This window comes from Drosophila obscura, unplaced genomic scaffold (assembly GCF_018151105.1).
Source record: "Drosophila obscura isolate BZ-5 IFL unplaced genomic scaffold, ASM1815110v1 contig_4, whole genome shotgun sequence".
NCBI classification, from domain to species: Eukaryota; Metazoa; Arthropoda; class Insecta; order Diptera; family Drosophilidae; genus Drosophila; species Drosophila obscura.
Window position 1 is genome coordinate 5,852,575 of NW_024542828.1, and position 26,974 is coordinate 5,879,548.

The 26,974-nt window shown below is 39.3% G+C and overlaps 1 protein-coding gene and 1 long non-coding RNA gene across 2 annotated transcripts in view; both read left to right on the plus strand.

Moving 5' to 3' along the window:
- LOC111065764 overlaps nucleotides 1–2,023 on the plus strand; it is a 38,893-nt gene extending 36,870 nt beyond the window's left edge. The window contains exons 2-3 of the long non-coding RNA XR_002607031.2: nucleotides 1,147–1,377; nucleotides 1,433–2,023. This is a non-coding gene — a long non-coding RNA (uncharacterized LOC111065764). The remainder of the gene's footprint in view (nucleotides 1–1,146; nucleotides 1,378–1,432) is intronic.
- LOC111065757 (heparan-sulfate 6-O-sulfotransferase 2) overlaps nucleotides 1–26,974 on the plus strand; it is a 104,576-nt gene that overhangs the window by 44,001 nt on the left and 33,601 nt on the right. The window lies entirely within an intron of this gene.

The following is a 26,974-nucleotide window of genomic DNA, read 5'->3' on the forward strand; positions in this document are numbered from 1 at the left end:
GTATATACAAAATAACTCGTTGAGTGCATATATTTCATGTGATTTATGCAACTAACGAAAGGTGAAGAAAGTTTTTCTCCCAGCGAGTTTTAAGCGCCAAAAGTTGCAGTCAAGAAATTGCATGTCAAGGCGGCAGGAGTTTGATAAGGAAGGATAAGGATAAGAAAGCTAAGAAAAGCAGCCAGATTATGTAAAAAAAATGTATTTTTGATAAGGAATGTTGGCTAAGTAAGGAACATGGAGAACAAAATCATTTACAGCTTTTGAAATCAAAGAACTCCAACTTTTAGTCATAAGTACATCAAAAAAACAAGTGAAATTCGTCATTGTCTAGGATAGGAAAATTCTTTTAATGATTCTCCGCTTCACTGAAAAATCAAACAGTACCTAGAAAAATAGAAAGCAACAAAATCCACTTTAAGATTTAACCAGAAAGAATGCCATTCCACGGCCACATCTATTACATCTCCTTTTTTTTGTGTGTGTGTACAAGTAGTTGACTGTAATTAATTCTCAGTGTCCAGCTAGGAACGTTGCCAAACAACTTAATATATCAACTTTACGCCATGCCACGGCACACACTTCTTGCCACAAGGCGAAGAGTCAGAGGAGTTAGAGCCTTGATTTTGCCGCTTGACTAATTTAAACTTTCGCTTTTGTTCGCTTCGCTCTCTGTTTTCTGCTCCATTTTGTTGTTTGGGGCCAAAAGTTTTGCGTGAGCGAATTTTTGCAGCTTTTTCCACTGGCTCTTGGCTACCGCCCCTTGTCTGTGGGGTGGGGGATGGGGTGCATTTTCCGTTTTGTGTTTCCTTGTAAAATTAGTATTTGTCGTCGTTGTCGTTGGATGGCATCCAAAATGCTTTATCTTCGACTCCATTGGCTTCAGCAACAATTTGTTTTTCGCTTCGGCAAACTGCTGGCCTGCTCCCCCCCCCGCAAACACTTGATAAGCGAAAAACTTTCGCGTTTCGTTGGCCATTTCTCAACGTCTCGATTGTGCGAGGAAATGGAACAAAATGGAGAAAAAGAGTGTTCAAGGAAAAGTTGCACTTTAATTTCAGTTTTGCTATTTAGTTTCAACTCTCAAAAATGTTATCGCTCTTGGCAACTAATTTTTTTCATATATATATTTTTTACTCTTTTCAGGTATGTAACGTTGGAAACATAGAGGCAAAACTAAGGAAAGGAAACTCGTCTGCTGGCATTTTTTCTCATCAGCGGAACAAAAACTTTCAGCAAAAACTTTCTGTAGTAATTTTCAGCTCTGGAATGAAGTAGTTTCCCATTCGCGAAGGTAGTTTGGTTTCCGCCTGAACTCAATTTGTGGGTGAGATGGAGATTTCATACCTTAGAGACGGAGTGAATAATAAATGATCAGTGAGTAATAATGGCATTCATATCGGGCCATGCAGCTGAAAGAGAATTACTACAGCCAGGGTCTTCATTTGGGACGATTCAGCAAAGGAATTTTATAAAATTAAAATAACATAAGCCTGGAATGACAAAATGCACTGAATCCTTTATCCTTCAAGAATCAGAATGAAACATTTGAGATCCTAGAGCGCTCTGCCGCTAATAGTCCATTAAATAAATAAATTTTTGAACAAGTTTAAGGACTCATATCCCTGATGCAATGAATAATTGATTGTCTGCTGTAATTAAAAGTTTGCACAAGTGGGTTATTTTTTTGCAGCAGCCTGCTGCTTAAACTCTGAACTCAAAAGTAAATATTTGAATGACTTTCGTACAGAGAGAGAGAGCGCAAAGGATGAGGGCGCGTAGCAAGGATCAGCATAATGCTTGATGATGATGATGCTGGCCGTTGATAAACCCGATGACAGGACGACATTCATTCTCTCGCAGTCCCGTTGCGTCTTGCTCTTGTGTTTGTTTTTCTATATTCTTTTGGGGGAATGTGGAATGGCGCCTGTGGGTTTTTGCAATTAATTAAACCCTTGCTTCTGTCGCTGTCGGTGCTGCATAAATTATCAGGATATTCGTACTTTCCTTCTTTTAAATTATATAAATTAATTTACTGAGCAGATATTCCCGTTTGTCTTTCCGGCAACATTTGTTTTTATTTAAATTAAATTTTCACGCATCTGACGAACTCATAAAATGCACTCTACGCACCATAAATGCCGGCTAGAGCTTGTCCTTTTTGGTGAGATTTTTCCTTAAATGCCCCGTTGTGTGGGGCTTTTCGGTGGGTAGACGCTCGACTGGCATTTAAAATATGCAAGGCATTTGACATTTTAATCAACCATGGCCCTTCTGGCAGCCTGTAAGGGACCCCGAGGATAACCCAAAGTGCAAGGACCAAAAGCTTAAACACCAAATAGAGGAAAGAGCGTCCCACAGAGTCCCACATTAAAAGGAAGAGGACAGCAAAAAAAAAAAAACTTGAAAAACTTGCGGAAATTCCTTAATGAATACAAATGCGCTTGGCTGCTTCGGCCACTCGACGGCTAGGACTCCTCCGACTGCTGTTTTTGGTGCCAAACGGCACTGCCGCTGCCTGGGCCTGTCCTGAAGGAGCAGCCGGAAATCGATGTGGTCAGCGTAGACAATTCTCCGTTGCTGTTCTGCAACTATCTGCGACTTTTTATTTGTTCCATTTTTATTTTATGGTAATTTTTTAATGCAATTTTTGGATGCTTTGCATTTAGATTGCTTCCACGGGCTGCAACAGGCGTTTTAAATTAGTTTAGCTGCAATTAAAATGCTACTAAAGTTTGGTCTACTATGAGAAGATATACGTCCTGGAGATCAAAGTTTTTTAATTGATTTTCACGGATCAAATTTAATGTAATATTTGTACAAACTTTTCTAGAAATTTTTTACTTCTACAACTTTGAATGGCAGCTTATAAATATCCATGTCTATAAAATTACGTTATTTGCTGTTAAGAAATTTAAAAAACACTTAAGCTTAAATAATTACATTTAAATCGCAAAAATTCTATCTATACATTTGCCTTCCACTTAAAATGCAACCTCAGCATTCTGCCCATCAACTTGACGCGCTCTGAAGGATCTGCCGAAGGACAATGCCAATGCCAAAGGCTGGCAATGAGAATAGAACAAGTAATATACATGTAGTCAATGGAGAATATTTCGGGCTTGGAATATAATAGGATACCCTTTCTTTCATAGATATTTTTTTCAAAACCAAAGTGCATACCAGCAAAGTTTAAGAACCTAAAAAAAATACTTCAGATTTCATTCTCAATTTCTTTTGTAAAGGCAGAAGGTCGCAAAAGATACGGTTCTTGTGCTTAGCAATGTGTACCCTCGAATTCCACAATTCTAGGGTATAAATCTGACGAACCATACAATCTAATATACTAACAATACACGTTAGCTGCCTTGGCATTGATTTTTATTGATTTTACTGCTGACTTAGCTTACGTACAGCACGAGAATATAATAAACGACACATCCTTTGGATATTTGAGCCCCAGCTTACCCCCCAATGCTTATACCAAATCTAAATTTGGGCCACATGTCGTATGAGTAATGTGTGGGGGTGGATATGTATATTGAGTGCCATTTCCATTCCGCTCGCATCTCTCTGTCAATTAGTGCTCTGTGTGCCAACGCGTGTGTTCAATATGATAGGGAAATTAAATTAGGAACGATTTGGTGTGGGCAGGGGGAAGGCATGGCGATATTTGAGCACACAAAGTGAATTGCACATTTCACATTTGACAAATGCTGCTGTCAGTTGGTTAATTTTGAGATTAGTCTGCCAATTATGGGTTTTACTGAATAGGAAACGCAACGAATTGAAACTAATTTGCCACCGCGTCAACCATTTTTGAAAGCAATCTACAGTTTGCATTCACTGTAAGCTGACAGTTTTTTTGGTTTTTTTTTCTAACAAATATAAATTCTATAATTTGTAGAGGCCCAACCATAAGGCGTTATCCGCTTTAGTTTTACGGCTAGTACCTATAAATTCCACTATATCCGATGGATAAATAAAAATAAATCAGAGCCGATTCGATCATAAATATGGTTAAGCTGCTGTTCCTTTTTGTCCATGTATGTCATAAAAGGCAAAATGCTTACAAAAGGAATTTATTATACAAAGGTTAATAATACTCATAGTGCCTGTGGTCAATGGACAGCAGTGGGATGTGTGGCGTGTGGCTAAAGCCAATAATGTATGTATCCTAGCCATTTGCGCTGTGCGTTGTGTGATGCTTGTGTGGTTACAACTTCACACGCCACAAACCGAGCCACACCGAAACCATTGGCCAACCACAGGCATTACACCACTGACTGACCCGACCCGAGCCACAGTCTTTACAGAACTCTGGGCAGAGCCAGGATCATTTAAGACCTGGTTTTGGTTCAATTTGTATTCCAATATTTGTAACTTTCTATTACCCGCAATTAACGCAATTCGTGGCAGGGATTTAGTAGTTTTTAATTGAATTATTGGCTACATTTTATGCAGCTCATTAAATTTGTTCGACGCATTTGGGCATTTAATTAACAATTAGTAAACCAAATAATATTAACGATCCGATTTTTGTTTAGACAGGAAACGAAACCAATAAATCATAGAAATATGATGTAGTGAGAAAAGAAGGCTAGCTTCGGCACTAAAATCCACATACGGATGCATTTATTTTTCTATAAAAAAATAGATTATTAGCAAGGAGCCGTAGTTATTAAAAATGCAACTCAAATTTCCACTCAAACTAAACAATGCTGCAACTAGAATGTAGCTACATCTGGCTGCAATGGTAATGTGAGAGATACAAAATTGCATTTGCAATTGTCGTGTGGGTCTACCAAGGGGTTCTACATGCATACGAAAGTTTTTTTATTCTGTTGCATAGTTTTGGGTGCCGCCCTGCACTTCAGCCCCTCAAGCACACACACACACACACACAGTCCGTGTGTCGATTTCAATTTGAGTGGCAAGAGAGGCGTTCATTGGGGGCACAAACTGTGGGTCTGGTCTGCCTCTGTGTGTGTGTGTGCTCCAAATGCAAATAGATTAGCTTAATTAAATAGTTCTACCCTCAGCAGGAGAGACAGAGCATACTTTTTGGGGACAAATGAGCTAGCAATTGACATGAGTGTGTGGCATCCTCCGCCACTCATTCGGTCTGTCTCTCTATCTGCCGTTTCATTGGATCGTTGTACCCAATCCTCTAGTCTCGGTCTCGTTCTGGTTCTGGTAATTGCTGGCATTCATTTAAAATGCCAATTTAATGGATTGACAGTTTTTGAGATTTGTGTGTCTGTTTCGCTTCTAAATTGGTACTTGAATATTGAATTGCATTTTGAAGTGGATTGTAGAATTTTTCCCAAATTTTTCACATGCCTTAATGCACACCTAAAGCTATCCAAAATATCTCAAAAGTAAAATTTGCTTCCAAGATTGATTATACTTTTCCGCAACTTCCAACTTTACTTTGGTTGCTTCGCCACGCATGATGGATCATTGTGGTTTTGCCCAGAGATCCACAAAAGCTGGCCACATAATTTACGTTATGCTGGAGGCCAAATAATGTGTATGCCCCACTTGCAACACAACAGCAGCAGCGGCAGCAACAACATTTAATGGCACACACAAACACCACCCTCCATGAAGCCAAGGGAGACGCATAAATTGCGGAATTTTGTGGGCAGGAACATAACTAATGGTAATTAGCTACTTTATGTCACAGTTTCCATACACTACCCCTCTTCCGAGAGGGACACGCACACACACACACACAAATCGTCTATCGAAAGCTCTGGGGTCGGTCCCCAGAAACAGCAGCAGCAGCAGCACTTTATGTGGGAGATTTAACGGCTCGTGTACATTTTGTGGTCAATTGGGAATTGCAATTAACGCATAGTTGTATTTTTATTGCCCTTAGGTCTGTGCGATGCCCAACCAAATCCTCTCACTTATTTGCCCATGAAAATGAATAAATAAACCCACGCCCCCTCGGCTGGGATCCTTGTTTATCTTTTCCTTGGGTTTATTGTTGTTGGTTTACCTTTTGTATTTTTTTATTCTTTTATTGGTTGTGGCCTTCGGCTCCTCATAAATTTTGGGCTGTAAAATTGCCTTCTTTTTGGTGTGTGTTGGTGTAACTGTAAAAACTACAGTAATACTAAACAAATAAAATATGGCTAATGGGAATTTTTTGGGTTTTATTATACAAATTTAATAAAGGAAATTTAACAGATTTATTGACAATTTATCAATTAAATTACCTAATTGCTGACTAAGAACGCAAATAGGAGCAGAAAAATTAACATTTTTACAATGCAACTAATTATGTAAAAAATTTAAATAGTATTCGTAATTCTAAAGAAATTTCCATTGGTTTAATTACTTTTAAATAGTTTTAATTAAAATTGACCATTTACGAGTATTTGTCTCAATATTGAAAGCTATTCTATTCAGTTGTCCCTTCTCTCCAACCATTTTCATTTGGAATTTTTTGCTGTTGCTGCCACACCAATTTAATTAATTTAGAAACTAAATAGAAAGGACATTCCGCCCAACAGGCGTTCAGGAGCACTCGCTTTAGTGTGTGTCAGTTTTATTAACTTAAATGACCATCAAATGAAGTGCCAAACCCGTACGTGCCAATGCAATGCCAAACTGTCAGCACACACACACACACACACAAATACTGGCGAAAAAAAACGAAGAGAAAATACGTGCAAGTTTATAATTAAAACAAAATATTTTAGTTTCCAACATTTAATTGTAATTTAAAGCACGGGGGGACTGAGTGAGCAAAAAAAACGAGAGAACCAGGCAGCAGGACCAGGACCAGGACCATCAGGCACTAGAGCTAATCAGTGTTCCGCCACCTGGTAAATATTTCACGCTTCTTCCCAGCAACCAGGTGCCGAATGCGGTGCAACGTAGATGCTGGCTGCCTTGCTGTCTCTGCGAAGGTGGGCGGATGGCTGCCTGCTGTCGGTTTGGTGTAAATGTGTCTGAGGCGTCGTTGGGGTTTTGGAAATTTATAACAGCCCGAGAATGAAATGAAATCCAAAGTAGACGGCAAAAATGAGAACGCACCGCAGGCTGAAATACTCTTTAAAATTTGGCTGGTACTTATACATATTGTAAGGTTTTACGTTGCAGACTCTGATTGGCAGGTCAAAATGCTACACAAATGTGCAGTTAATTAGCAGTTGTCTTATCTCTTGATCTTCGCTCGCTATCCTTCATTCTCCATCGTTCTCTGAGTCACAAAATTTGGCTGCGTCTTCGTAATAATGCAGCAGTCCAACAGGACTTTATTTTGCTGCGAAAATTCTTTGTTTTTCTTTTCATTTCCTTATTGTCGAGTTTCAATATTAATATCATTTTATTTTTTAATCTCAGGCATTTATTGAAGTAATAAACCTAATCGAAAAATGTTCCACAGTTGTGGTACTTCATAAAATAGCTTTTTACTTTATTAATTTAAAGTTTATAGTTAAATAAATAAAGTGTCGCTAGTTAGGAAGTCGCATATTTTTTACCTCAAATCCTTATACCTTTTGTCAGAGTAAACAAATACAGGGTCATTGGCTTTGGGTACTTATTGTGCCTTCTCCTTTTGCAGAGCTACAGAGCAGCCACAGAGCAATGGAGAGGAGTAAAAGATTTATGTGACCCTCTCTTCACCTTCCTGCAACCAATCCAAAGCATCCGTCCTTACTTCCCTCCTTCCTCCTTTCAGCGCATTGTTAGATATATTCTCGTAGAAAATTTCGTTTGCATTTTAATGGCATCATTTGCTTATTTTATATTGCCTTCAAAAATATATATTTTTCTATTTGCATTTAAATTTGTACATGGTACATCTCATCTTTTTTTTTGTATGCGGCGAGTCTATGATCTCGTCGGGCACGAAATATGATCTTGAAATTTGCATAAAATGCTGTTTATGTGCTAATAGAAAAAACTGCAAGCGGCAAGGGAGTTGAGCTCTGAAACTTGAATGAAATGCCATTTATTTGCAGACAAATCAAGCCTTCAAACTAATTTGAATGACAGTAATTTCCTAAGGCTCGAGTCCTAAGCAGGAATGCTCTGCTGCATTTTAATTCGATATGTCAGAGGGAGAGTCGTGATCATCGGGCTGGCCGTGAGATGGTGGGCCCAATGTTGCGGTCGTCATCGTTCCAACAGTCAACAGCTGCCAGTCAAAGTCTGAGTGGGGGCCATTGTGGTCTATGGTCTGTGCCTGGCATCATCATAGTCTCGGGTCTCTTCTATTCCATTCAGGACGTGCCTCTCTCTCTCTCTCTCTCTCTGTGTGCGTGTGTGTGGTCGGTCGTCAAGTGCAGTGTCAAGCAGTCAGTCAGTCATTTAGGCAGATAGTGTGTCAGTTGTGGCCCTGCCTCCTGGCTATGCACTCATCTAGCCATTTAGTTAGTTAGTTGGACTTGCCGCAAAACGCGACATCAACATCAGACATGGCCTGCAGCGCACAGACAGTTTCTGCCGCCGCCTCTGTCTGCCACTCCTGCCACTCTGCCACTCACGGTGTTGTCTGTTGAAGCTTAATTATCCGACTATACGCGGTAGTGTCTTTGACTTATGGCCCATAAAGTTTCTGTTACACGCAGTAACTTTTCCACTGATTCTGTGATTTGCTGTCGGTAACTGTTGCCATTCATATTATTTGCATAGCTCTATACACCTGATAATGTATTTTTTTTCTCAATGGAAGGAACCGATTGAGTATGTTCCAGGGTTTCAGCACCCAGAGTTCTCAGGAGATGGCAAGGGACTACATTTATCTGGCTTAAACAATTGCCTCTACTCACAAATTACAAATCCCTTAAGTCATCCCGAGCAATTACAATAAAATCAAGCAATAAATAAATAAATTCGCCAGTTTTCCCCCCCATTATTTATGCATCAAATTAAAATCTTAGCTTTGAAACGAAACGCATTAGAGGGTGACCGCAACAGCAGCAGCAGCAGCAAGGACTTTTACAGCCACAAAATACAAAAAAAAAAGGACAGGGAGATTGCCATTAAAATGGAATATAACCACAATAAACACCCGGGAAGGACGCTGAACGAAGGCTATATAATCCAATTGAGGCAGGGAGGCAGAGGTTTGACATCCTTGGACTTTGGTTTCTGCGGTCACTCTGGCTCTTCTGGCACCGTTGGTCATTTGAATTTTAATTGCATGGCTGTCTGCGGCTTTTTATGTTTGTCATTGTCTTGTCATGCAAACTGTATTTGTTTGGTATATGGATTTAATTTTAACGATAAGTAGTACTAAACTATAAATCTTGTTTAATCCTCTATTTTGAGGCTAGGAATCTAAACCAATAAATATATGAAAATTATCATAATTTAATGAATAATTATTGCCTGATTTCTTATTGAACAATTGTCTTAGTTTTAGCCATGACTTGATTGATGTTTGAAAAGATTCCTTTCTCTGTTTTTTCATTATTCAATGGCTTGTATTCAAGGCCTTTGAATTTTTGCTTTAATTTCAGCATATTTTCAGCTTAGCCCAAAATTCTACTCAAACTTTAAACTCCTTTTCACTTGTGAAACGCACTGTATATGTAGAAGTTTTCTCTGAACTTTTCTCTCCTTTTCCACTCGTTCAATGTTTACCCCGCGTATGCTGAATGTCGGATGCCGTCTGGGTCTACACGTTGCTGCCTCTGCTGATGTTTATAATTCAATTGAATCAACTAATTTATCATGTGCTACTTTTCGATATATATGGACGTTGCCTTTCCTTCCCGTTTACGCTGCTCTCTTCACTGCTGTAATCCTCTTTGGAATAAAAAATTTCAAGCAATTTCCAGTGCGGTGGAAATATAATTTATCACATTGACGCTGATGAATTGTTTGTCTCACACTATGACAACTTTATCGTTGACTTTGCGGATGTGGAATGTGGAATGGTGTCTGCTGACTCCATTCTATCCTTCCAATACATTTTAACATCATTTGCACGATTTTGTTGCCTGTCTCTTGGTCCTCTTCCTCTCTCTCTCTCTGCCTGTGAAGAGCTTGTAAAATGTTTTGTAACTGTCAGAGCCTAATGTCCTTCGACTGCTGGTATTCCTGTTGCTGTTTCTGTTTCTGTTCTGCCTCTTATAATGATTTAATATCGTTTGCCTTGTTGCATATTTTATGAAATGTTCTCGCCGCACTTCCTCTTCTTCCATTGTGTGCCGCAATGCAGATTGAGGCAAAAACAAAAAAATTGAGTCATTAAAATGGTTCTGCATTGCAATCACAGATGGTTCTTTTGTTTCGGAAAATGCAAATTGCATGACAGGGGTACATAGCATACAAATATTTAGCACTTGGCTGACAATGAAAATGAGCGCGAAAATCTGTAATGAAGATTGGAGAAATAGGTTTTATTTTGAATGGGCGAGCTGTGAATAAATTGGCTAAAATCTTTTAAAAAAGCAACCCCAAAACAATTAAACTTATGAATACCAAAGCATTTCTCTTATCCTACAATACAAAACACACTCGAATACCCTTTTCCACCAGCTTCCGGTTATGAGAAATCAACTTGAAGATGATTTTTACCCCTTTATGAATAATTCATCAAAAATCATCTACGACACCCCAAGATTCCATCCCTTCTTTTGTTGTACAAGAGGGGGTTGTGGATCACTGCCTTACACCCCAAGCTTCAGCGAGTGAAAAATCACAATCTTCAAAACTTCAATCAGGCATAAATTTTTATTGTCGGGCATATGCTGCTGCTGCTGTTGCCGTTGCTGCTGTTGCCGTTGCTGCTGTTCTCGATGCTGCTGGTTCTTCCCCTCAGCTGTTGTCCCAGCACGCATCCACCATGCTGAATCACATACAGTATAGACCACCTCCTGATGATGTACTGAAGTGCTTGTTGTTCGGGCTGTTACAGGAAATACCCTGACACAGGGTATAAAGATTTTAAACAATAAGATAGAAAATGTTGCATGCATATTCATCGAAAACCAACAAATTTATTTAACTTTAATAAATTTGATACGTTTTTTTTATTTTATATAAACATTTTTACAGCAAATGAAACGCCTTTTACCATTTAGTCCCTTACTGGAACAAGAATATTTTTATAGAAATCCTTCTCTAGTGTATCTTTTGCTGCGGTCTCCGATCTGTATACATCCTTTCTTGTTGTCAATATAACTGCTGCCGTTATATCTGTCACTTGTCCTCAATACACTCTCCGTCTGTCTGTTCATCCTGCCGTCTGCCTGTCTGGCATGATGCTGATGGTGATGTCACTTCTGTAAGAATTTCTGTTGGGTCTTTCCCCTTACTTCCGGCGAATTGTTGTGTGCGGCAGCAACTGCTGCTGTTTGGAAAGATTTAAATTTATGCTGCGTTGATAACACGCCCCTTCGAAAACTGTAGACCGAAAAATTGATATTTTATGGTTATGAATTATTGCTAGCGATTATCTCTGTTGGAACTTCTGGGGGGATAAAAGAGTTGTTCCAAAAGAAAAAAGAATGCTCTCAAATGCAAGTAAAATTTATAAATAAAGGGATGCAATAAAGAGAGTACAAATCAATATCAAACATGTCTAAAGCTCTCAAAATAGAGAGCCCACAGCACTCAAATGTTGCATGAATGGGTAGGGGAGGAGACGGGGAAGGGAACTGTGTTAAAAACTTTTTGCAAATAATATAAACAAATAGCCACAAAGAGCGATAGCGATACAGAGTGAGAGAGTTGGTGGATGAAATGCATTACACACTCGTGTATTGTTGTGTATTTCCATTGAAATAATATTATTGAATGTATTGCAATATTGGCTTAGAATGCGATATTGTGTGCACTCGTCAGTGAACAAATAACCTTCTCTACAAGCACTCTTCTGCATATATAAATCTGTCTGTTGGATGTCCGATTATGTTACAATTTTTTTATATTGATCCTAAGCTTATGGGAATGTGTTGCCTGGCATCGATGATAAATTGGATTTGTTTCAAAACAACTAAGTTAACTGATATACAGATACTTTTGTGTAAAATCCAATACTATTTTTGCCCACTCAAAGGCCTGGGACTGGGACTGGATGCAAATAAATTTCTGTGGAAGAACTCTTGACTTGTTCCACTTAAAATTGCTCAACTTTGGCAGCAGTTCTCTTTGAAATGAAGCCAACTACTTGTCACACACCCACTAGACACACGCAGAGAGCTGCCACATGAGCCAAATGCACAAAAAAGAGGCCAAAAGGAGACCCTTAACTTGGTCCTAGCCCAACTCCATTGTTTGAACTGCCAGCTCTTTGATATGTTTTGAACAAAAGTATTATCCAAAGATAGTCACAACAGCCGCACACACTCGGCTCTGTGGCCTGTCAAGTAATGTTGCCAGATGCTGTTACACGTTAAATTATTCACCGACGGCATGAAATAAAAATCATACATTCAATTTAAATGAAATTCAAGCAGGTTTGAGGTCAGAAATATTTTTAATTTACTTTTTTCTGCGTGGTGAAATATTAATCCAAGAAAGAAAATTAATATATGTGTAGAAAGCGATGCGAAAAGTGTGAATGGCATCGGTATTAAATGTACCGTGTAAGTGTTTTGTTGCCTGTAGAAAATTGGTGATAAAACGAGGCCCACATCTTAAATATGCCTATGCCCCATCTCTCCCAACAATCCCCCATCATCAGAGCATCAGCAGTAGCAGCAGTAGCAGCAGGAGCACGCACCCTCCAGTCACCAGACGTTGAAGTTGCCTGCATTGTCGAGTGCTCCATTCACTTCCTGCCACTGGAACTGCAACTGGCGCTGGCTTTGTTGCTGCCTTCGCCTCGTCGGAGGTGCCATTGAAGTGTCTGACATTCATGTGTGGCAGCCACATCAGCCGACGACTGCGACAGTTGACATGCTGACGGGAGTCGACATCGTCCTGTAGAACAGGGACAGAACTTGTAATATGCCTGCCTGGGAGCCATCTTTCCCGCTCCTCCCTTTTGTGTAGATTATGATGTGCCTGTGTTTGTTGCATTACTTTTAATAGCTGCTCTCCCTGCCTGGCTCTCAGCCCTGCGCTACCAGACACTCCCGGCTTTCAATTTATTTTCTTTTTAATATATTTTTTGTACTTATATCCTTTTGGAATGGGTTACTCCTGCTGCCTTCTCCCTGTCATATAATTGCTTTCTGTGTTGTGATTTGTTGAATGCTCCATGATTTCATTTTAAATGAGTTTTTGATTTATGCATTAAATACATAATTGTGCGCTCTTTTTCTCTCTGTCCTGTGTTCTGTATTCTGAGTCCTGAGTCCTGAGCTTTTCGCTTACGTTAACGTGCCATACTTTTGTCCCAAGGATTTGTCTGCCATTTTGTGTGCATAATTTAATGTTTTTCGGCTTGATTTTTGTAGATGGAGAAAGGAGCTACAGCTACAGCGCTGAAAAAGGTTTTTAATATAACAAATAAGTCGAGGATTTGCATCTGAAATCAGTTCACGGGGTGAGTTGATCTCTGGCAAGGATAATGGCAACAAAAAAGTGACAATTGAAGGCTGAAATAAGAAAAGCCGTTGAGTAGATTTAAGGAGGTCTCTCTACCACAAAGTTATGCATTATTAAGCATTGAATAAAGTTTCTAAAACGCAAGGAAAACTTCAATTACTTTGTAATTTTGTAAAAGGCAGTCAATTTTGTTGGAAGATTTTACACTTAAAAGCTGTTTTAGCCCCCCGAGGGCTCATATAATTCCATTAAAATGATCCTTTGAAAGGATGCCGCTGCCACTGCCACATAATCCGCACACACACACACACACACTAATGCAGACACAATCCCCAAAAAGGCATCGTAGCAGCAATTAAAACTAAAAGCAATTAAATGCACAAGCAATAAAAATTTAAATATTCATATTTGCTATGGAAGGAAATAGACAGGGGACTCTCGAGAGGCAAGCCAACTGACGCAGAGATTACTTGCCCCAAAATTATGTCAAATTATTGAAAGCTCGTAAAACTTATCCTCATCTGTCGCTTTAGATCTCCTTTGGGTGTGTAATTGAGTGTAAAGTTTGGAAAGGCACAACGAATATTACATATAAAGGGCCAATAAAAAATGTGCCCCTTCGTATGTGTTTTTTATACCCATTCTCGAAGAGTTAAGGGGTATGTTGTATTTGTGGTAAAAGTGGATGTGTGAAACGCAGAGAAGGAAACACTTTCGACCCCATAAAGTATAATATTCTTAATCACTTATTATTTTTCTCGCTCGCACACACTGTGCCCAGTGCAATGCGCCCCCTTTGCGGAGAAGATGTAGAATCTACATTTTGTATGTAGAATCTACATTTCAGATGTGGAATCGACATTGTAGAAGTAGATAACAGATGTAGCAAAAAAATGTAAAATGTAAAATATTTAAAAAAATTTACATAAATAATAAGTTTAACGAGAAGGAACGTGTGAGTCGCTTCTGGGGACGCGACTCTACTTATACCCGTACTCAGTCAGTATATACATTTTTGAGCTTATGATTTTTAAGAATTTTAGAAAAAAAAAAAATTTTACATTTTACATTTTTTTGCTACATATGATATCTACATCTACATATACAATGTATATTCTACATCTAACATGTAGATTTTACATGTTCCAATTAGATTCTACATCTCCTCCGCTAGGGGTTGCTCGCGCACTGAACGCGGCAGAGTGTGCGAGCGAGAAGGAAAATGAGATGCGTTGTCGTCGGCGGGAGGGGGAGGGGGAGGGGAAGCAACTGAAAATTAATTTCTTCATTCTGGCTATAATTATGATCCGATCTGATTCAGATTCGGCAATCTGGTAGATATGGGCATTTTCTACGATACTGCGTTTTTAGTTTTATCGTATCTTTAAAACTGTGCCTGCCACAGATTTTCGTCCTTTGTGTGGGCGGAAGGGGGCGGGGCGAAATTTTGAAATACACTTGTAGCAGTGTGATATCACATGAGTCTGGAAACCAAATTTGGTTTATCTAGCTCTTATAGTCTCTGAGATCCAGGCGCTCATCAAGACGGACGGACGGACAGACGGACAGACGGACGGACAGACGGACAGACGGACATGGCTATATAGACTCGGCTATTGATGCTGATCAAGAATATATATACTTTATGGGGTCGGAAACGTTTCCTTCTCTGCGTTGCACACATCCACTTTTACCACAAATCTAATATACCCCTTAACTCTTTTTTGAGTACGGGTATAAAAATTTATATACGGACTGAGTACGGGTATAAAAGTAGAGTCGCGTCCACAGAAGCGACTCACACGTTCCTTCTCGTTTTTTTTTGTGGAAAGTGTTTTGAAAGGTCAGCGCTTTTGTGGGTCTAACAAAGTGATTTTTATTGAGGGTCTGGCATTTGAAATAAAATATTTCCAATACGAGTACCTTTTGGCTAAGGCTAATCAATATTATGAGCTGTGTGTTGTGTATTGCCTCTGATTTATGGGGCTCTTAAGAGTATTAGAGTGTGAGTCCTATACGACTATATAGGGAATCAAAGTATGAGTTGAAGAATCTATGGTTTAATCAGGGAAAAAATACTAATATTTCTTGATGCAAATTTGTAAATGATTTGTGCAAGAATTCTTTCTATGAATAATAAAATGATGAAATTCAACTAAAATCATAGAATATATTATGTTAAACAGTTTAGCTTTCAGGAGTCAGAAATATCGACTACTCGACTCAAGAAAATATAAATTTTCGAAAAGAAAACTGAGCAAAACTTTGAATAATCCCAAAGGGTATATTCACGCTTCGTTATTCTCTAAAAAAAAAGTTAACTTTCCCTTCTCTTGATTTGTTTTATGGTTGCCAAAAGGCTGCCATTCAATACGATTATGGATTTATGTGTGCTTCTGCTGCTGCTGCCTTGGTAAATTGCTTGGGTCAAAGGTCAAGTCAAGAGCTTTCTCAATTTCAATTTCATTACGTTTCGTTTCGTTTGGCTGAGTATCGTTCTCGTTTCCTCACTCCTCTGTTATTGGGTTATTTACGTATGCAGCAGTTACCAAAAGTGTTTGAAACATTTTTATACTTTATGGCTATTTTGCATACATAAATAGTTTTTCCTAAAACGAGGGGGAATCGTATTCTGGCGAACGTCTCCACTGCAGTGGTGCCTGCCAACTGGGTCACGTAGTATCTATCGTATCGTATACGGGGCTATCCATGTATCTGCATAGCCGCCCCTTTTCCCTTTCCAAGACTCCAGTGGCAACGAGTTTATGCTGCATACTTTTTGGCTGCCGCATAGATGCACGTGTGTAATAATATGTATGTCTGTTTGTGTATTGATTACGTTTTTCTTGTTCATTGAATCGAACATTGATTCTAGCGCCCCAGAAGGCCGGCCCCCACATATTTTCATTTGCCTGTGCCATTTTCCAATGCTGTGCATAACGATAAAAATTCAATTTCTTCTGCTGTCTGTCATTATTTGATTTTGTGGGCATCAGCACAGACATTTCATTCATCATCATTTATTAATAGTTTTGAAATATTTTTCATTTTTTGCTCTGAAGTTGCGTATTTGTTTTAATTTAAAAAAGCGACACATTAATTAACACGTTCCACCAATTGATTTATGGCACATTAATTGCCACATCACATAATTTTACAGGCCATCGAAATGTGCAATTCATTTAATTAATTACAAAAATGTAAAAAAAAAAAAAAAATTATAAACATTATGTGTATGCATTAAAGATATACCCTGGAAATTTAACATATTTTTTTCTATATTTATTTTATGCCAAAGATGAACATATTGATACGACTTACAAAGTATTAACTTGTAGATTTTTCCTTTGGATTTTCTGTTTCATGACAGTTTTACCTGACCTAGGCAAAAGTTTGTTATACACTTAATATAAAGATAATTTTCTACCCTTTATAAACTGCTTATTATGCCCAGTATACCCCTTAGAACATTCACCTTTTCCATAATTATAATTAATGACCAACGGCTGTAAAACATATGTCGGATCAAATATTTGCCATGGATCATTTTTAAAATGGAATTAAAATATTTAATACCTGAAAAATGCAACAAAAAGGGCAATCAATAATATATAAAAAATCAACAGCAAGGAAACATAAATAAAAGGAAAAGAACAGGGGGAGCAAAGAGTGGAAAATGCTAGTGCAAGTGGGAGTCTTAACTTCCCTTTTGCCACTCAAGTGTTGGGGGCAAGTGGCACTAGAATAATGTGTCAATAATGTGCGATTATATCGACTACAATCAGCCGTTGGGTTGGCTCACAATCTCAAGCTAAGCAACCCCCAAACACAATCCTACACCCACTTTGCCACCCACACTCCCAATTCCAAACCCCACCAATTCATTCAGCCAATGCCAACATATTGCAGCATAGAAATACTAGGAGAGCCTGGGAAAATTGTGAAAAGTTAATACAGAGAAGAGGGAAAAAAAGGAAAAGAAAAGTAGGAAAATGGGGTCTCTGAATGGCGGGGTTCAATGGGGTTTGACTTTGTCATTTCTATGCCTTACCCTTACACAGGGTAGTCAGATTTTTGAATAGAATAGAAGGCAGAAAAAATAGCGTTGATGCTGAAGAACAGACAGATATCGGTAAAGATTAACCAAAATGACACTATCGAGCATCTTCTAGTTGTTATATATTAAATGTAACATCTGTCTAGTAGCACCTGTCAATGATATTGAATTCAGAATATAAACAACTTTATCCACTAATTGATTTTAAAGCTTATACGCAGGAACAATCACTCAAAAATCAACCCTATATCCGTAGAACTGTATACAAACCGGTGACTGTAGGTATTATATAGCAGCTTTTATAAAATTGATCTAAAAGAGTATCTAAACAGTCAGTCAGTTTTTGCTTGCATTTCAGTTCTCGTTCCCTGTTTTCTCTGTTTCTCTCTATTTTGTTGTTGTTGTTGGTTAAAAGAACAAAAATCAATTGCGCGCAAATTGAGTAAATGTCATTTAGACATCCGCTTAAACCAACCGTCGGCGTCTTGACTTCCGTTTCCTATAACACAGGGAGGCTCAAGGACATTAGCAAACAATTGTCAAAGGCACACATCCACACACAAGTACGCAGCACACATACATACATATGTATGTGTGTACAGTCACACCCCGGCCACAAAGTATGCGACAATGTGGCGTATATGATCCCGAAACGGCAAACCGGCAAGAGGCAACACCGACATTGCATAAATATATAAGTTGACAATTTTAGAGGCATTACATATACATATGTATATGCATACATATATGCATGTGGCATGTGGCAAGGGGCGTGTGGCACTGTGTGTGTGTGTGTGGGTGTATGCGTAACCACTTTATACACAATCTAATGTCAACAAGACAGACATTGAGAGTAGACTCAGAGTGCGACTGTGACTCGTGACTCCGCACTACTCCTCCTTCTGGCAAGCGTCAGACACAAAACTGCTGCACGGAGGAGGCACGACACGACTTATAAATGCGGTTTAACTTCCATCTGGTTTTGTCATAAGTGTTGCCACCGCTTCGCTTCTCTCTCGTGTGGCTTCGTGTGTGTGTGTGCAGTGTGTGTGTGTGGTGCGTGTCCATGCCTTGCCTGCCCCTTTCCTGTGGCCTGGCGGCTTGTGCGTATCAATGAAGTTGTTAGTCAAGTGGCAGTGGCAGTGGCACTTCATGCTTGTCGTTGACTTTATTGGATTATCAGGCAAATTTTATAGTATTCCTTGGGCTTTATTCCGATAGCATATTGAATTTCCTTTATCCCCGCACCCCCAGTGACCCCCTAAATGGCTTTTCTTTTCGGCTTTTTCCCAAGCATATTTACTTTCTGTGGGATATTGGATATGGCAGAAATTTCAATTGAAAATTTTAATAGAGAAATAGAGAAAGTTTCAAGTGTTCCGCCCACCACACGAAAAAAAGGTCAGGGATATGAAAAGAGATGCTCATTTTGATTGATTTTCAGGTACTACTCTGCTGAGAGTTCTCTAACTTTTGCAAGGTCTTAGGATAGCTTTTAAAGGGTCAGCAAAACGTTGATGAAAGGTCTTAAGGGTCTTGGCAGTATTTAAATTGATTAAGAGTTCACTAAATGGGAATTTTTTTATCTCTAGCTCTTACAATCATTCAGATAAGGGTCTATAGAAACAAGTAGATGCACAGATATGACTATAATCCAAGGGAATATCGAAAGTAATCAGGCAAAATGTTCTCTAAACGATTAAATTATTGCAAAATCTTTAAGTAATAACTTATTTACCTGCTTGCAATCTACAGAGCTCTGCTCGTCAGATGTACCCCATCGATTAGAATGATTGCTAGTTCTACTCCCAGCTCCATCATCATCTTCTTTGGCCTCCGCAACGACTTGTGGTTGCATTATATAAATTGCTGATGGAATTGGAATGGGAATGGGAACGGGGGTTTTCCGTTTGCTCTAAATATTTCTAATTCCCTTGTGGCCCTTCTGCAGGATGGCTGTCAGGAATGTAGTTGACGCACAGCTGCGTTTCACTGTCTCACAGACATTGGAAAGCAAAAAAAAAACCAAACAAAAAATGAAATAAAACAACAACTGCAGAAGGAAGTGCAGAAAGGGCGTGATATACTCGTACTCACATTTGTACAAAACAGGCTCACATTTCGTAGAGATTCACACGTACACTGGGAAGGGTAAATACCGACAAACCTCCAGGAACAACCAAAGAGCAAATACCCATTTGGAAGGGTGAAGGGAACGGGGGAGAGACGGAAAAAGAAACGCTCTTTCGTTTTAATTGTTGAGCCACACAAGTGCTCCACATGCCACAGCATTTGGGAATCCAAATCCTTACCAATGAGCATTGGGAACATTTTCATTTAATTTTCAGACCAGACTTTGTTTAACCCAAATAGAAGAGCCCATATTTAGAGAAAGAGGGAGAGAGAGAGAGACAGAGGGAATCAACTCGAGTTGCATTTTAATTTACACACCCAAAATGCTGCCCAAATAAACACTCGGGACCTGGGGGCTCCCCAGTGCTCCCCCATAAATAAATAAAACTTAAGCTAAAAACTAAAGCAAATACATCAGAGAGAAGAAGGAACTCAATTTGCCAGCAGCAGCAGCAGCAGGCAGAGGAAATTCGTTAGGTGGAAAGGTACGAGAAATCCCTCCCCATGTTAAATCGTTTGGGGAAAAACAACAGCCAGGAAGCAGCCGACAGTAGAATGCAAATCAGTTCACAGAATGCGGCAAAAAGGTGTACGAACGGAATCGGAATCGCCAATCGAAGATTGGGTAATCGAACAGATGAGAGTGCAGAAAGCAAAAACAAAAAGTTGAGTGCCACTGCGAAAGGAGCAAAAGGAGAACCGTATATACGAGTATACGTGCCAGCAGTTTGTGTACTCTTTCGCATCCTTATCCTTGGGATAAAATTTCAAGCGAAATAGGAATTTCAACGACTAGTACTTCTAAGCAGTTCCTTTTGGCATTCCTTACTTTCATTTCCTTGATTCCTTGAGTAGGCAAACGAGTTTTTAACTAAGAGAACTCATTGAAAACAAGTCACTAGCTGGTAGAAAAATTAGCACAAAGTCACTAACTGAAAAAATATAAGACAGCAAGCAGTCTTTGTAAAGGGGTTTTTTTTTGCTTTTTGAATCGAATGAGATTAAATTGCAGTGAGATTTAGGGAAATATCTACATATATTTAGGCCTTGGGATCTTAGTAAATTTGTATATCGAAGCTTTTCCATAGCAGAAAAATGTATTATTACTCAGTTTGCAGTAGTATTCTTAAAATGTTTTTATATAAAAAAAAATTCCGCGTTCACTACGTTTTAATTTCATAGAAAATGAAAATAGTTGTAGCACTCTTAAGTCTAGAGTATCAGCCTAAAAGAGATTAAATGCATTAATTTATAAAGCTTTTCTAGATTTTTACATATTGCCAATTTTCTTAAGATGTATCGCTAGATTAAAATTTTGAAATCCTTCAAAAGGAAGTTGCAAATCTTATAAATAAATACAAATTAAAAAAAAATATAAATCTAATATAATTCCTGTGCCAGCTTACTAAAATCTATAGCCCTATATCAAACATTGTTTAACAAGAACTATATTTATCGCATAAAGATATGCTAGAGAAGGAAATATAAAACAATATAGAAATGTGAAAAAAGCTGGCCAAAAGTAAAGACTTTTCACTCCACAAACAATACACTTCCAATCATAAATGACATCGCGAAAATATCTGCCGCATAAACCTGCGCAAGAGCGAAAAACAGTGGTAGAGGAGAGGAGTGAGAAAATAGGGAAGACAGATAAAAGAGGAGTGAGGGGGAGGGAACTTTTAGTGCATGCAAACACCGGTCGTGCTGGTTGGCGAGCAATAAATTTGAAACGTTTTCACGTTGCAACGTTTGACTTTCGGCATTTCTGCTCCCCGCCATTTATTTGTGCTAACAATTTTGTCGGTTCGTAGAAGCTCCCGCCCTACCCCTCTATGCAGATACGTAGATATATATGTATATATACTTTTTTAACATTTGCCGTGACAATTTGCCGCTCAATTGAACTCTCACGGATTGCAGGGCATACTCCTTCGTACTCCGCTACACCATTCGCCCATGCCACTATCTTTTGGGCACACTTTGTCAATGGCTGCTCATCTGTCGCTCTCTCACTCTCTCTCTGGTGGCCCGCCTGTTTTGCATAAGTTGTACAGTATTCCCCTCCACCGTCTCTCTCTCTCGCTCTCTCTATGTTTGTGTATGCCGCTAACGAAGTCATTCAGTGTTTGTGTGTGAAGAGAAAGAGAGAGAGAGCAGGAGGAAGCTGCTGCTATTGCAGCTGCAACATGCCCCCAAAAAAGCGCGTCACGAAGTTGCGTTCATTATGCTAGGCCGCCGCCGCCGCTGATGCTGCCATGTGTGAGGTGTGCGATGGCATCTGCATCATGTGCTTTTCTTTTTTGTAAAGAGTATTCCATAGGGTTTCCAAGGATGCTCAATCTTTAGACACACTTTCAGTATAAAAATGTGTGTTAGCCACAAATCTAACAAAAATCATAGCCAATGGCTAAATATTATATCTGAAATCATATATTTTTCATCTGTTTTTTTTTTTGACACTTTTGTCATTTGAATATATTATTATTTATTTACATTCTATTTTCACTTACATCAATAACAAATTGTGGAATAAAAACGCAGGGTATTTGCTGGTCGTAATGCTCCTTTTGTTTTTGCATCCTTACATGTTTTTTTTGGGGTCCCAGGATGCGCTCCATTTTGCGGCCACTGCAACTGTCGGTGGGGCTGTCTGTCAGTCGAGTGGCAGAGCAGCTGCTGTGGCATGGCAGGGCAGGGCATGGCGTAACGGCTGTAGCGGTGACTGTGGCGTTACCTGTCCTCTCTGATTTATGTTGCCAATCAGGCATTTTGCTTGTGGTTGCACCCTGTCTGTCTCTCTGGTGCTGCTGTGCGGCCCTGCTCAACAATCTATGGGTATGGTGTGTCCTCTGGCCCCGCACTATGCACTAACCGGTATGTCTTCTGCTGCCTTGCTCTTCGCCCCTCTTTCGCCCCGCTCTATGCTCTTTTTGGTATGTCCTCTGATGCCTGCTCTACGCTCTGTTGATTTGTTACTCATACGCAGCGTAAACAAGGTTGGGTAAAAATGGATTTAGTGCGACGCTTAATGTTTATGAGCTCCACACTTTTGGCTGTACATCATGTCATTTGCGCCGTTTGCCTTGATAAACCGCTTAGTGAATCAAATGAGCCAAAGTGGCAAACACACAGCCACACAAACACAAACACACACAGACACAGACACGAGTCTGCTCCAAGAGAGATTATCCCCAGAAATCAAGAAGAGCTCAAACGGAAAGCTGCTTGATGTTGCGTTTTCTTATTTTAGCTTATCCGATAATGAATATCCTATTCCTTGCCATATATTACACTTAAAAGTCTTACCTATAAAATATTGAAATGCATTTCCAAGGCAAAGAAGAGTTATCCAACTCTGCGATCCCATAATTCAACGATCCGACTGCATACCCCCACCCCCACCCCATAGCTCCATCCTTTGCCAAGTTATCTAAAGCAATCTTTTGCCTCCTGTCTCCTGGCAAGCAGCAATCCTGGGCCAAAAAATATTTCCACTCCACTTGTCTGGCTTTTCCTTTTCGTTTTTCACTTTACTTTGTCTGTTTTTCTTGAACATTGAACAGGAAAAACGCATTACGATTGCGACGGGGAATTATAAGCAGCAGCAGCACCAGCATTTTCCTTTTTCTTCCTGGGAAAAGTTTAAGGCGCACACAAAAAACTTGCTTAATGCCAAATGTTGCTTAAGCCCATCATAAAACATTAACAAAAGTGGCCCCAAATCGATGTGAGAATGTGAGATAACGTTTTTCCTTGTTTCACGTCAAGCATTTTGATTAAAATGCTTGGAATCCTCGGAATGCTCTGTGGGATAAATCGGCCAGGGCAGGCCCGGCATCTGTCACGTTTACTCGCATGGACGCACGTGTGATGAATACTTGGCAATTAGGTGGAATCGTGACGGAGCAGGCTGGAGGATGGATGGACTCCTCCACGGTTGACACAACCAGGAAGGAATCATTTAGGGAACGTTCTTTCACAGTTCCGGCTGTTGGATGTTGTACGTTAGATGTTCCCACCCGAGGAGGAACCGGGAACAGGAGCTGCTCTTACATACATTTGTATATAAATATTTTATTTATTTACTTTGCTGATTTCGCTTGTCAGGCTACCAATACGTGCTGTAAATGCCTAAAACGCTATTCAACCGGTACTTTTTTTGCCTCGTTTGTCGTTTTTTGTCGGGGCTATAAAGTGACATATGTGTGGGGCTTTGATTGATCATCTTTTTGGGTTTTCTTTTGGGAATAATACTACACATGGTACATTTGTAATACTCGTATTTAAGCCATGAATATTTGATTTACCTGTGAATAACCGATTATTTTATCTCTTTTTCTTTACAGGTATGTTACATCTAGGAAGATAAAGGAGTTTTTATGAAAAGTATTTACAAGGGGTAAATACAGACAAGTGTCTGGGTATCCTGTGCAGAGAAGAAAGAGCAAGAATCTGCTACCCATTTAAGTCACAATTCTTTTGATTAATACGAGTATATCCTTCAGTGCTCGAAAGTATTGTCGCTCAAGAGTTATACATACAAAGGATCAGTTGTAAGAGCCTATCACAGTGAAACCTAATAGTTGTCGGAGACTCACAAATACCTCTTTGAAATGTATGAAATGTATCCATCTGATAATTATATGATTTATATCATATATATAAATATATATTAATATATTAATCCCTAAAAGAGTACCTAAACTTTTTACACTTCCTGCAAGTTTAACCCGTAAGTAGTTCACTCTACAAGTGTCGAATTCAATGGTTTTTGTATTCCCAGCGCACCTACAAGAGATGACGATATATAGAAAGGGGGGCAAAAAGGGGTGAGTCGCCAAAGCGTGTGCGGTTCAGGGTCGTTTAGCACAGAGCAGAGAGTAAGGAGAGAGCACAGCACGCAGTTGTAAATTTGTTGGATAATTCAATTTGTGGTTAAACGCAAGTTAGATGTAAGTAAGCACTGCGACCCCCCCACAAACAGGCACACGCCCACAGCTTAAATAGTGCACCCCCAAAGAGAGGGTAAGAGCGAACTTCCCTCCCCAGGAGATTTAGAGAGGAGCAAAAATCAAGAAGTTGTACGGGCAACGTGTAATTGGGGAATAGAAATAATGCCGTCGGAAAATAAAACCGCAAAAAAAAAGAAACCTTAAAGGAAAACACCAGCACGAAAACCCGAAATCCCTCCAGTGAGAGGGGAGAGAGAGAGAAAGAGAGCGATGTGTGACAGCCACACGCTCGCTGATCCACTTGCCAATCCCCCGCACACACAACACACAGATAGTAGGGAATAACACAGTTATACTCGTACGTTAGATACAATACGTGAATATAGCAGTACTTGTATAGTTGTTGGTTTTAGCGCTCTCAAGCGCTTTAGTTTGCTTTTTATGAATTTTGTATTTTTGCTGATATTTCAGTGCGAAGAGGAGGGGAGAGAATTCCCTTTTGCTGGTGCCCCATGACGTATGAGTAATGGCTTTAGCCATGCCACGCACTGTCGACATTTGGCCAGACACCTTCCTGAACCTATGGGTATTATGATTTTGGGAAGAGATTTGCAATGCCGGCATAATGCCTTATATTTCACATGATGTCTGGACTAAGAGGGATATCTTAAGAAATTTATTTTTTTTAATAAATACAATATAATAATATAATTTGCAAAAAATTACTATATATTTATTTAATTCAATTTAATTTATTTGCTTTATATATTTATTTTTTTGTATTTTTTTTAAATTAAGCAGAGTTCTAATATTTTATATCTACATTGTACATCCAAGAGTATCTACAGCATCGGCTCCCCAAAAATTCTCTAACTATTTTTTAATTTTTACTTTTCTTGTTTTCTCTGCGGTTGCGCTGCTTTACCCCTCGCTCCACTTCCACACTCTTCGTGCGTCCGCAGTCGCATATGCATCTGGATTGTATCTGTGTATCTGTGTTTGCTGTTGATTCTTCTTGCTTTTATTGTCTCCCTTTTGAATCCCTTTTGCATTGTCAAATTGGTTTTGTTTAAATTGAATACTTTGTAGCGTTGCATTTAATCGAAAAAGAATGATATTTTTTTCAGACACGCGCCGCGTGTTTCAAATGAAAAATGAATTGCGGATCTATTTCCACTGTGTTGGGGAAAACCTCTACAAAAATAGGATTAAAGGAGATCCACACAGATTTTTGTTCGGACAAACGAAATGAATATCTTTATTTTCAGTTTTCAAAGCAGATATTCCTGCTCTAAGCCATGGAGACTCATTAGAAACTATTTCAAAATACTAAACCTACAAAAAAAATTTTAAAACAGGCACTCCAATAGTTACTTAAACATTTTTCTATTGATTTGTTTCCTGGTAACATGTTTTCCATACAGCGTCTCCTTCCTTTTCGTGTCGTTTGTTCACCTCTCAACTCACATCATCATCATCATCATTATCTCTGTCGTTATCCTCTCTGGCCCCCTAATGAACCCTTCAACACAATTCAGGAGATTTATACACGGCTTCCCCATTCATCATTTTCACAGATTACCAGCTGAAAGATTTTGTTTTTGCCGGCTTGTAGATGGAGGGGTAAATAAACTCCAGGCGGCATGCACTTGGGACTTAATCTGCCGCATAATTCAAAAGCCTCTGCATCATGGTCTGACAGTCAAAAAAAAAAAAAAAACAAATCCAAAGAAACCGAAAAGAAAATAACACCCGAAACGAAACGAGCAAAAAGGAGCAAAAGTTTACTTCGAGGGAGCAAAAGTTTTCTTCCGCGTTTTCCCCCCCTTGTTTTGCTAACTTCATATTTATATAATAACTTTATGTTTATGTTGTAGATTTTCCTCCGCTTTATCTATAGAGTGGGGAAATACTCACCTTTTTTTTTGGCAATGGACAAAGACTAAAACAGCAAACAAAGTACAGAAAAACACACACACCATACTGTAGCCATATAGCCATAACAAAAGGAGCGGCGCGTTGGCGTCTAAAGTTGATTTCTTAATGTTGAACCTACTGTTTGTTTTGATGAAGGAAATGCCACCCACACCCATACACAGAATGTTCCAGAGAGACAGAACGAGATCCCTGCGTCATGTGGAAGTTGAGGAGATGCTGCTGCTGCTGCTTCAACTGCTTCTGCTGCTGCTTCAGAGACTCAAAAGATGTTGCCCCAAGGCAATTTACACTGAAGTTGTTGATACAGAAACACTTGGCAGGGGCCAGGCCAAAAAGGCGCTGAGCCAATATTTGAAAAAGCCACTGCATCCTTCGTCCTACGTCTCTTCCTCTCGATTCTTGTCGTATTTCCAGTAACGGAAGC